Raw genomic sequence first — 12,853 nt, 5'->3', positions numbered from 1 at the left:
GTGAGCTGAGATCGCTCCACTGCACTCCAGCCTGGGCGACAGAGCGAGACTTCGTCTCAAAAAAAAAAAAAAAAAAAAAAATGTAGAGAAATCCACATCTAAAAGACAAAACATAATAAAACTGTTGTCTGTGCTAAATACCTTCATTTCTATCACCTAATAGTAGCTATTTTAACTAAGGCAGACATCACCAAAAGAAACATTAGCCTTTCAATACTCTCCAGCATTTACTCTACTGTTGTAGAGAGAATAATGATGCCAAATCCAACATTTATCAACTTGAGGACATCAAGAAACGCTTCTACATCAAATGAGTTTCAAAACATCCAGAACACCTGCAGATACATTGCAGGTGTAATGCTACAATAGTAACATGGTTCAACAAAGTCTGGAGGCTCTAAATAATGAGGATTTTTACTTCTACTTACCTATCTGCTCAAGATCTTTTTCTCTTTTTTTCTTATGAACTGTTTCTCTCATAGTTCTGTTCCTTCCTTTTCATTCTTCCAACAGATACCCATAATGACAAGAGTCCATTTGCCAATTCACAGCTAGAGGCAAAGAAATCATTACCCACTAGGAAAAGGGGAGCATAATCGCATCTGGTGATTATTCTCTATTTCATACGATGCTTTCCCTGAGGCCTCAGTCTTCTACTGAAAATATTTTAATTGTAATTATAAAGTCATGACCATCCACATGTATAGCTGGTTTGCTTCAGTTAGAAGTCACTGCAACCAAAAAACAAAGCACTTTCAGTTCCTCACACTCATTGTGTTTAATGTCTCCATTGGTTGAATCTCACGAATGGCTCACTGAATTGAAGAAATGCCCCCAAGTAGGAATTCTAAATTCTGCACCTTCAAAAGATGGTCTTCAAAATCACAGAAAGAAAAGCTGCTGAACTGCAGAATATATATTGCTATTGAAAAGGTTGTAAATCTTTTAACTTAAGGAAGGGCAGAATTCTTCACTTAGAATATTCAGAACAACTTATGTTAATGTTTCATTTGTCTTGAACTAGAAACTGTGAGCATAGTGTTCAACAGATTCAGCTATCCACTTATTCATTGACTTTTATATCTCTGTATATGCTCTTCAGCCTATTATCTGGAGAACTATCAAAGAAAAGTTGTGGCCCAAATGCTGGATTTGCCTACTCCTCAGTTCATAACAAGTATTTCTCAAATGTAGACCTATAACTATAAACACTTTTAACTTTCCTTGAACCAGAGCATTTAAAAATGTATATAGTCTGCACATTAAATGTGTTGTTAGTGAAGTAAAAGGTGACATCATAGAGTGTTATCTAGTCTGTCGTGATTTTTTTTTTTTTTTTTTGAGACGGAGTCTCACTCTGTCACCCAGGCTGGAGTGCAATGGTACAATCTCGGCCTCCCGGGTTCAAACGATTCTCCTGTCTCAGGCTCCTAAGTAGCTGAGATTACAGGCACCGGCCATCATGGCTGGCTAATTTTTGTATTTTTGTAGAGATGGGGTTTCACCATGTTGTTGGCCAGGCTGGTATTGAACTTCTGACCTCAGGTGATACGCCCACCTCGGCCTCCCAAAGTGCTAGGATTACAGGCATGAGCCACCACAGCCAGCCTCATGATGTCTTGTATTATCTAGTACTATCGTGATTTTCACCTATTGCTTGTTACTTTCATGCAAATTCTAATTGACTTTCAAAGTAAAATCAATAAAAATGACCAGTGTCTATATGATATTTACTATGTGCTGGACCTTAGTCTTTGCTTATATCAACTCATTTAACCCTCCTGACAACCCTATGAAGTGGGTACAGTTATTTCTTCAATGTCCTGGGGGGTGTTTCTTTTCATTTTAAAGTCCCTACTCCTAAACTCTACTAACAAAGTTCAAGTAGCAAGATATCAGATTACAAACAACAGGCCAGGCATGGTGGCTCAGGCCTGTAATCCCAGCACTCTGGGAGGCTGAGGTAGGTGGATCACTTGAGGTCAGGAGTTTCACCAACATGGTGAAACCCCATCTCTACTAAAAATACAAAAAGTTAGCCAGGTGTGGTGGCAGACACCTGTAATCCCAGCTACCTGGGAGGCTGAGGCAGCAGGATCACTTGAATCTGTGAGGTGGAGGTTGAAGTGAGCCAAGATTGAGCCACTGCACTCCAGCCTGGGCGACAGAGCAAGATTCCGTCCTCACCACCCACCCCACACACACACAAAGATTATAAACAACAAAATTAATTCCATGTCCTTATACCATACCAAGGTAACTGCTTTGACATTGCAAATAACCAGTGTGATTCGTAAAATAATTAAATGTATTATTAAATGTATTAATTCTTGGGCTATTTGCCCACACCAAATTTCCAAGGTTAATCCTACCCTTCATTGTGCATGAGGCAAATACACTCAGATATATCCAGACAGCAAGTTAGCTACAGTTGAGAGAAAGCAAGAACTGCAGGCAAGAACAAGCCCAAAAACAACCTGTAACCTGATTTTGAAAACTAAATATTAATTTCATCACCTTCTTTTACCAAATCTTCTAACAAGTGGCAAGTCAGACTGAAGTTTCTCTCTCTTCCTTCCTCTCCATTCTTTGAGGTGCTAATGAGCAGAAAATGAGAGTCTAAGGCTCAGAATAATCTACAGACTGGAATAATGAGTCTTGGAAAAATTCAAGAGCTGAAACTAAAGCCTTACTAATTTGCACCATGAAAGAGGCCATTTTTTATGTTAGTGCTGACTGATCCAAATCCAAAATAAAAATACCACCAAATCAATATATTCCTCTAGAAAACATGTATTCAAAAGTTTGTCATGATCAAAGTGAACACTGTGATTTATTTGGTATCTATTTATCCCAAAAAAGCTACTACTATTTATCTCTTTTGTTTATCTATGTGAAAATAAATTCCAAATGACTATAACAGGGCATGGTCCATAGTAAGTGCTCAATAAATGTTTACTAAATGAAATGCATGAACGAATCATTAGGCCCCTCAGCATTCTCACTTATCTACCCTGTCTCCAGTCCTCACTCCCTGAAAACCACATTGCACAGAGCCACCAGAGGGATTCTTCTAGAACACAAATATAATCATGCCACTCAACTGTTTGAATCCCGTTCACAGACTTCCCCACACCTCACCAGCAAACTGAAGTTCAAACTCTGTCACAGAGCACCTTTGTTACATCTCCAGCCCATTCTCTCACCACTCTTGGCCTTGGATATATGGCAATAATAGTAAAATTCCCCTTGCCTACATGGTGTTCCCTCCTCCCTTCTGTGAACAAGATGCCTTAGATAACTATTGTCCTAATAAGTTGTACATAACTTTATAGCTGCACTTAGCTCACCACATTACTATCTGTTTTAATGTCCAACTTTCCTCTCTCACCGAATATGAACTCTGTAAAGAAAGATTATCTTATTAATCATTGTCCCTCCAGCATCTAGAAGAGTACTCAGCACATAGTAGGTACTCGATAAATGTTTACTGGATGCTTGGATAGATTAATGGATGGGCGAAATTAAATAGTGTTACATCTATCCAAAAGGAAATTCACAGGCAACCATGTTTTTGAGGACGATGATGTTAGGCTTGCCGAGAGGAAAAAAATAAACAAATTTAAGCGGCTTGAACAAAACACTCTATTATTAGCAATGATTATAGAATTTATAGTTCCAGTACCTGCTGGAACTGTCTCTTAATTTCTCAAGGCAGTGAAGCTTGGATATCCCTAAGAACAAGGCAACGAGGTAGAAGTTATACATTCTTGGGTTCTCTGCCCCATAGGTCGCATTCTGAAAGCAAATCTAAAAACAGCAATGTTTTTTAAAAAAACACAAACTGGTGTCCATACAGCACCATGTGGGCATACACAGCTTCCATTGAGTGGACCAGGGGAGGGGACCGGCTCAGAGCAACCTCAACTATCACCCAACGGACACACGAGTCCAAGGCCACTCTTGTGGTAGAAGAAAAAGCAAATGACACCTGAGTACCCGTTGTACACGTGGCTGATACTATAGAAACTACTATATAATTAGAATTTTTGGTTTGTGTCTTAATTGAGGCAGCCACCTTTGGCACACATGCTGGTTATTGGTGGCCACAGAGGGATCTGAGCATCAACGCTGGCAAAACCAACAAAATGTGCCGTTGCTGCATGTGGGCTGTGTTGGCAATGGTGCCAGTAATGTCCTACCATGCTATTCTCCTGTGCCTCAGGCTCTGTCCTCAAATAAAGCATTGAGGCAATTGGGCTTTCTTTCTTGAAAACAATCATTCTGAAATTTCATGTCTTAAAAACCTGCCGGGCGCGGTGGCTCACGCCTGTAATCCCAGCACTTTGGGAGGCCAAGGTGGGTGGAGCACTTGAGGTCAGGAATTCGAGACCTGCCTGGCAAACATGTGAAACCCCATCTCTACTAAAAATACAAAAATTAGCCGGGGATGGTGGCAAATGCCTGTAATCCCAGCTACTCAGGAGGCTGAGGCAGGAAGAATTGCTTGAACCCAGGAGGCGGAGGTTGCAGTGAGCCAAGATCACACCACTGCACTCTAGCCTGGGCGACAGAGCGAGACTCCACCTCAAAAATTAAATAAATAAATAAATAAAATGTAGATGGGAAGTTTATTATCCTATTCTATTTTTGCATGTATTTAAAAGTTCCCATAATTATTTGTTCTCAAGAAGTTTTGCATAATACAAAGTTTTAAAAATATACAAGCCATAATTTTGTTTTAAAAAGTATGAAACATTTCACAAATTTGCATGTCATCCTTCGACAGGGGCCATGTTAATGTCTTTACTGTTCTAGTTTTAGTATATGTGCTACCAAAGCAAGAACCACAGTTTTTCTATTTCAAGATATTAATTTCAAGGTAATCAGGACACAAAAAGCAAGAAATCAAGGTTATCAAGATTATCTTACTAAAGGGAAAATACCAAAATACTAATACCAGTAATTTAAACATAGATTTCATCCAACCTGGCATAAAGCATTTCAATTAATGTCACCAGAAGGAGATTACACTCTTCCCTTTGGATTGTTATATGTTTATGGAAATTATTTGTACCTTTAAAATATATTATTTTTGGTTTTCACTTCAAAAAAACTTTAGAATGGCACCATTCTTCCTTCTACATCTATGTACATTTGAAACCTTATAAAGACATTTCTTGGCACCCTCAAAAACCACGATCTGAGCCTACCTTATTCCCAACAACAGACCCACTTTCTCATGCCACTACCCAAGTTAGGGAACAATCTTCTATCTTTTCTGTGACACTGTGACATTTAAATGTCCTCATGGCTCCTGAGGTACCCACTATCAGACTCATCGGAACCTGTCCAATCAAATCACCCCATAGTACTCAACCCGACCCACTCCTCAGGGCCAGAGAAGTCCACATTCTGCCCTCATTTGGACTTTAGAGCCTCTCTCGTTCATACACTGCCCTCCCTCACCCCCATCCAACTCCACTGTGATTTTATGATATAATAAGAAATATAAGGCCAGGCACTGTGGCTCATGCCTGTAATCCCAGCACTTTGGGAGGCCCAGGCAGACAGATCACTTGTGAGAGGTGAAGCCAGCTGAACTTCCTGGGTCGAGTGGGGACTTGGAGAACTTTTCTGTCTAGGTAGAGAATTGTAAACACACCAATCAGCGCCCTGTGTCTAGCTAAAGGATTGTAAATGCATCAATCAGCACTCTGTAAAAACGCACCAATCAGCACTCTGTGTCTAGCTAAAGGATTGTAAATGCACCAATCAGCACTCTGTAAAAATGCACCAATGAGCGCTCTGTGTCTTGCCAAAGGATTGTAAATGCACCAATCAGCACTCTGTAAAAACGCACCAATAAGCACTCTGTGTCTAAAGGATTGTAAACACACCAATCAGCACTCTGTAAAATGGACCAATCAGCAGGACATAGGCAGGGACAAATAAGGGAATAAAAGGTGGCCACCCCCAGCCAACAGCGGCAACCCACTCGGGTCCCCTTCCACGCTGTGGAAGCTTTGTTCTTTCGCTCTTCACAATAAATCTTGCTGCTGCTCACTCTTTGGCTCTGTGCCACCTTTAAGAGCTGTAACACTCACTGCAAAGGTCTGTGGCTTCATTCTTGAAGTCAGTGAGACCAAGAACCCACTGGAAGGAACCAACTCCGGACACAACTGGAGTCAGGAGTTTAAGACCAGCCTGGCCAACATGGTAAAACCCCATCTCTACTAAAAATACAAAAATTAGCCGGACGTGGTGACGTACACATATAATCCCAGCTACTCAGGAGACTGAGGCATGAGAATCGCTTTAACCGGAAAGGCGGAGGTTGCAATGAGCTGAGATTGAGCCACTGCACTCCAGCCTGGGTGACAGAGTGAGACTCTGTCTTAAAAAAATAAAAATAAGTTCTTCATCCCCAGTTCCTAGCACAGAGTTTCTAAAACCTTTGGAATCTCCTGGGCGACAGGAATGAGAAGAGTGTCTCTTGTTCATTATAAGCCCATTTTCAATCATACTTGAGTTTAGGCAAATGTGATGACTCTTGGTGGGCCCCTAGAGAGCTTCAGGATGAGGGCTGGTGGTTGCCAGGGGAACCAACCATGAAATTTGAGGAATGAACTTTCAGCCCCTGCCCCATTTCTGGGGAGGGAAGAAGGGATGGAGATTGAACTAATCACCAATGACCAGTGATGTAGTCAACCATGACTATGTAATGGAAACGCCATAAAACCCCTAAGTTACAGAGTTCAAAGAGCTTCTGGATTGGTGAACACACGAAGGTGCTGGGAGGGTGGGCATCTAGAGAGGGCATGCCCTTCCTCTATACCTTGTCCTGTGCATGTCTTCCATTTGGCTGTTCCTGGGTTGTAACTTCTATAACAAACCAGTAACAGGAAGTAAAGTGACTTCGTGAGTTCTGTGAGCCTTTATAGAGAATTACTGAATCCAAAGAGTGGGACTCATAGAAAGTCAAGATTTATCATCTCTTGGTCAGAAGTATAGGAGACCTGGACTTACAACTGGCATCTAAAGTGGAGAAGAATCTTGTGGGTCTAAGCCCATAACTTGTGGGGTCTGTGCTAACTCTGGGTAGTGTCAGAGTCGAAGAATTGGTTGTTGGTGTGGAAAAAATCCAGCCATTTGTGTCAGAAGTGTTGTGAGTAGAAACAGATCACAGACCCACCCAATGTGCAAGGGCCAGAATGGCTTAGGTCTAAAGGAAAACATTCTAGAAGAGCTGTTAGACTTAGGTGACACAATTTTTTATAACTGCCTATTTCAATACTATTAAGATATAACCTTCTGCAATTTGGTGGTGCTTGTTTATAATTTGATAGGCAGAACTCAAAGAAATTCAACAACTGAATTAAGGTGACTAAGTGAAAATTTTAAAGGGCAGAAAAACACAACCTCTGGAATCAAGACTAGGAATTTTGGCAACTAAGTTATCAAAATATTCTCACCATTTATAAATTCTAGCAGACTTTCTCTAACAATACAAAAATAAAGAGAAACAAAAATATAGCAGTCCAAACACACATACAGTAGAAAGAGAAAAAAAGATGAGTGTACCCTCAAAAAGTCCCTTTTCCAATGCAGGTTTCTTGCTACTTTAGACCAAATATTTCATGTGGTCCAAGGCATGAGTCCACATCTGGCAAAAAAGAGTACACAGTCTAGACTGTGGCTCCTTAAAGGAAAAATGCGTGTCTAAGTTATTTGTAAATTTCCAATGACCTACACAGTGCCTGGTGCAAAGAAAACAATAAATGATTGATGAATAAAGAGAGGCTTGTTGTGAACCAAGGCCTTAGATTTTAAAAAGGAACAACTATCGATAAAGGTATTTGGGATTTATTTACAAATTCATATCAAACATGAAATCTAATTCAAACAACAGGAGGTATAAGTTTTTTTTAGTTTTTCGTAGAGTTCATTATCTGGAAATTTTGTAATTCCTGTAATTTTCCATTTACCTTCCCAACCCAACAAATCTCTCTCTTTCCTTGAGGGCAAGGGTCAGCAAACTACTCCAGAGAGCCAAATCTGACCCACTGTCTATTGCTTTAAATAAAGTTTTAATGCAGAATAACCACATCCATCAGTTTGTATACTTTCTACGGCTGCTTTCACACTACCATGGCAGAACTAAGTATCTACAACAGAGAATCGGCCTGCAAGCCTAGAATATTTGCTATCTGGCCCTTTAGAGTAAAAGTTTGGTGACTTCTGCTTTAGAGTATCATATAATACTAAATACCCAATAAAATACTGTGTTTTTAAAATAACATCGGAGATTTACTAAGCTAAAGTTATTTATAAGATAATTAAATATGCTATTCACTTTTGGTCCATATGACTTTATTTACATCCTCACAATTAAAATCTCCCAAAGACACAGCTTTAGAAGAATAGAAGCCTAATGATAAAGAAAATCCTTTCTTGCCACCTAATTTATGCCATGATCTACTATGCCTTTGAGAGTCCTTAAAGAGCAGAATAAATTCCATAGAGGTAAGAAAAGAAAAGAAAAAAAGTGCATAAAGAAGTTCAAAAGAAACGTAAGGCTATACAAAGTAGAACCAGGGTACAGGGTCACACATACAACATCTTGATCACTCCACATATTGAGTAAATGTGGTATTTAACAAAATGAGTTACAAGTAATGTTAAAGAAAAAGAAATGGCAGAAAAAGCAAGTGAGCCTTTTGGTTTACTTAACCAGGCTAAAGGGCTATTCACAGAAAAGTGCCCTTTTGGAAATATAGCAATCCCGGCCCTTGAGGAGACTCAAGGAAGACAATGTGAAGAGATCAAAGGCATTTCACCCTGACCTGTACGCATTTCACCAGAAGGTTCATTCCATCCACCTTTTAGTAATCAGAAAGAAGCAAAGCCCTGGAGCCACCTCAAGACACACAGCCTGACTACCTCTGCTCAATGCAAAAAGCTCTCTGGCCAGCTGAGAGGTCTCACCATCCTCTGAAAGAATCTTGTTTTTTCCTACCAAACCCAAACCCCTCCTTCCATCTATCCAAATTCTACACATCTTTCATGGTCACATTCAAAATTCCAAGCAGTGCAACTGCACTACTCCAGAGGGACCCATTCTCAAAGATGATGTAAATGGTGTTCCCTGGCATTGTACAACACAGTGGCCCCAATCCCAACTCCTCAAGAAAGTCTCTCCCAACACATCACAGCAGGCTGACATTCCCCTTTCTTTCCTCAATATGTATCTTATGGCCCTACTGGACTGTAAGCTCCTAGAAGACAGGACAATATATATCTCTTTAATACAAAGCTAATAATGGCAAGAACACCAAAAGCACCTACTGAGTCAAACTTTGTGCTAAATGCTTTGTATGCATTATCTTATTTAAGTCTCAAAATAATCTTATGGGTATGTGTGACCACCATTATTTTAGTTTTACAGATGAGGAAACCGAGACTTAAGTTTTAAATTTGCTGTAGTCCATACAACCAGAAAATGGCTGAGCCAGGAGTCTGACCAAGGTCTGTCTGGTTCCAAGAATAATGTCCCTAAATTGTACACTAACTCTCACCCCAAAGATACCCAATAAAATCTGGATTTTTTTTATCCCCAAGATAGTGGATTGGAGGCACTGTGAGCAAGCCTCTACAACTTGGAAAGACAAAATAGTGTGGAGAGATTCACACTGTGAATTTTTTTTCAGGAAGAAACACAGGAACTTACTATGAGGCAGATGGAAAACTCTAAGTCCCCAGAGTGTGAGAAGACAATAAACTGCCTCTAGGATATACACTCCTACTGGGGAACCTGGCAATCCAGGCCACAAGGGAAGCCTTCAACCCTACCCAGCACTAAAGCTGATTCAGTGAGCCATGGGGAGTATATGAGAAGGAGTAGCACTGGACATGCTTTCAGTGTGCTCCCAGTCTCCAGCAAGGAGAGAGGGAAGCCATTGCTGATCCTACCTCACAGGGGACCTTGTGGAAGTCAGCCAGCTAACTCAGACAGCAATCACAGGTTGAGAGAAGCTCAACTGAGATTCACGATATGAGTGGGAACAAGCTCCCTTGGTCAGAACTGAGGGGCAAGTGGGAAGTGTGCTGCAGCCATAAGAGAGCACAGGGGTTGGGTGCCCCTGCTGTGTGGGGAGACTAAGAGAAATGTGGCCTGAAGGCCATGCAAAGGCTAATGGCTTGGGGCAGTTTTGAGTTCTGAGTGCCAATTGTCTGGAACCCAGCTAGCTGCTGCTAGTGGTACGCTGTGGCTACAAGACCTGCCTTGCCAAGTGCATGAAAGCTGAGTAGAGCTTGCTGCTACCTGCTAGTCCCCACTCTCCATGCAGACTCTTCGGTGCAGCAGAAGCAGCTGTGCTTTTTCCTTGAATATACCCTAGCAGCCAGAGAACTGCCTTCTGATCCCCACTGGAACCGCTACTTTTGCCCACATATGTAGAGCTAGAGCACAGACTTGCCTGACCCAGCCCTTACCTGGCTTTGCCCCTCAATCCTACCCTGGTAGATTAATACAAAGAACAGAAACTTTTGGGAGTTCTATGGCCCCACCAATTGCCTGAGACACCAGAGTGCCTCCCCTGGGTACATAAGGCAAGCACAAATCCTACCACCACCACAGCTAGTACTCTTTTGCAAGCACCACCTTCTGGTTGGAGGCCAACTGACATAGGAGATTAGCATCTTCAGGCAGAAGAACACAGCACGCAGGAAGGAGAAAACTCATGTGTGACCTCAGCAATCACTATTGCCTGCAACACCCTGGCTAACCAAGAGATCCTGAGTCTGTCCATGTGACCAGTTCATCTACTACTACAACCAGTACTTGAGAAAACCAACACACTAAGGCTTTTCATGACCAAGGAATCTCACAGCACTCCCCTGCCATCCCCATCAGAACTGGTACTGGTACCCACTGCTGGGATACTTGAGGACAGGTCACATCACTGGATCCCTTGGAGACATCCCCCAGCACCACCCTGGAGTGTGGCAGCCCCACTAGGCAGCTAGACCCAGGTAAGAGTTGCATTCACAGTAGTCTGGACTTCAGGGATTTCTACTCCTAAGGGAAGAAGTGCATGACATCAAGGGAGCACTCCATGAAACAAAAGAATCAAGATGGCAGGCCTTGAGTCCCAGAAATTTTCCATTTCTGGGAAGTTTCTTTTAGCAGAGGCACAGTTGCAGTGCTTGGCTCAGCAGAAAACGTCTGTGGCTCTACCCCAACAGCCAGTCAGCCCTGGTGCTCATGAAGGGTCTTAGAGAAGGTGATTTCTTCTCCTCTTCATCCACTATCGACATAGCTGAGGCTTCCCCCATGGGAGCTCAGCATGGATGCACCTGTAGACAGCCTTTCTGGAATACTTCAGGGTAACTGCATCCACAGAGAATGCATGCCCCCTAGGTTCAAGCTTGGATGAGGGCTACAATCACAATCCCTTTCTATGTTGAACATCAACATTCCTGCAGATGAAAAGAGGTGCCTGATCTGAATAGCTGGATCTCTGGGTCAGGAGTGTAATTGGAAGGTGGATCACTTTCCTGCTGGCCTAGCAGGGAAGCTGAGGTGGCTTCTTCCCTTTCCCTTGAAAAGACCTCAGTGCATTTCACTGAGAGCTGCCCCAGCTGCTTCTCTATCAAGGCTGGGACCTCTGCCCACCACTGAGTACTGCATTTACCAACCTGCTTTAGCCACAACTGATTTTTACCCATGGACATCTCTCCTACTGGCCTGAAGCCTAAGCTGTTTCAACTCAGTAAATAAAATACTGCGGAAAAAAATTAATTAATTAAAAAGTACACACCACTGTGGAATGAGATAAGCTTTAAGAGACCTCTGCAATTCCAACCCCACAGGAGACAATGAACCTGCTCACAAACCAAGCTCTATGCTACTACAACCAGCATGTGAGAAAGCTGTCATACAAAGACTCTCTATAACCAAGGAAGTCATACACAGTCTTCACCCCTGAAAGCACCAAGAGCTGAATTAGGCTACAATAAACTATAAAGTCACATCCTCAAGGGGGAAAAAATTTTTTTAAGTCAAATCAAAAATAAATTCAAGAATAATTAGAATAGCCTACCCAAATTAGAAGGAACTAGAAAAATAATTCTGGCAGCCAGGTGCAGTGGCTTATGCCTGTAATCCTAGCATTTTGGGAGGCTGAGGCAGACAGAACACCTGAGGTACGAAGTTTGAGATCAGCCTGGCCAACATGTTGAAACCCCGTCTCTATTAAAAATACAAAAACTAGCTGGGCATGGTGATGGGCACTGTAAGCCCAGCTACTCGCAAGGCTGAGGCAGGAGAATCCCTTGAACCCAGGAGGCAGAGGCTGCAGTGTGCCAAGATTGTGCCATTGCACTCCAGCCTGGGTGACAAAACAAAACTCCACCTCAAAAAATAATAATAATAATTCTGGCAATATGACAAAACAGGGTTCTATAACAACCCCAAAAGATCACACTAGCTCTTCTGCAATGGGTCCAAACCAAGATGAAATCTTTGAAATACCAGATAAAGAATTCAAAAGGTGGATTATTAAAGCTATTCAAGGAAATACAAGACAGAGGTGAAAACCAGCATAAAGAAATTGAAAAAACATTTCACGGTATGAACAAAAAATTTTCTAAAGAGATAGATATTCTGAAGAAAAATCAATCCGAACTTCTGGAAATTAAAGATACACTTAGGAAATTGCAAAATATAGTAGAAAGTTTTAATGCTAGACTAGAACAAGTAGAAAAAAGAATTTCAGAGCTTGAAGATAAGCCTTTCAAATTAACCCAGACAAAAATAAAGAAGAATTAAAAGAAATGAACAAAGTCTCCA

At 41.6% G+C, this 12,853-nt stretch overlaps 1 protein-coding gene and 1 pseudogene across 9 annotated transcripts in view; both read right to left on the bottom strand.

Moving 5' to 3' along the window:
• The window catches only part of CARMIL1 (capping protein regulator and myosin 1 linker 1), a 354,404-nt gene that overhangs the window by 244,587 nt on the left and 96,964 nt on the right, over nucleotides 1-12,853 (bottom strand). The window lies entirely within an intron of this gene.
• On the bottom strand, nucleotides 4,745-4,844 carry LOC129039724 (U6 spliceosomal RNA; annotated as a pseudogene).

Source organism: Pongo pygmaeus, chromosome 5 (genome assembly GCF_028885625.2).
Source record: "Pongo pygmaeus isolate AG05252 chromosome 5, NHGRI_mPonPyg2-v2.0_pri, whole genome shotgun sequence".
Lineage (NCBI taxonomy): Eukaryota > Metazoa > Chordata > Mammalia > Primates > Hominidae > Pongo > Pongo pygmaeus.
Note: the sequence above shows the minus strand (reverse complement) of the source record. Positions and strands in the feature narration are given on the sequence as shown.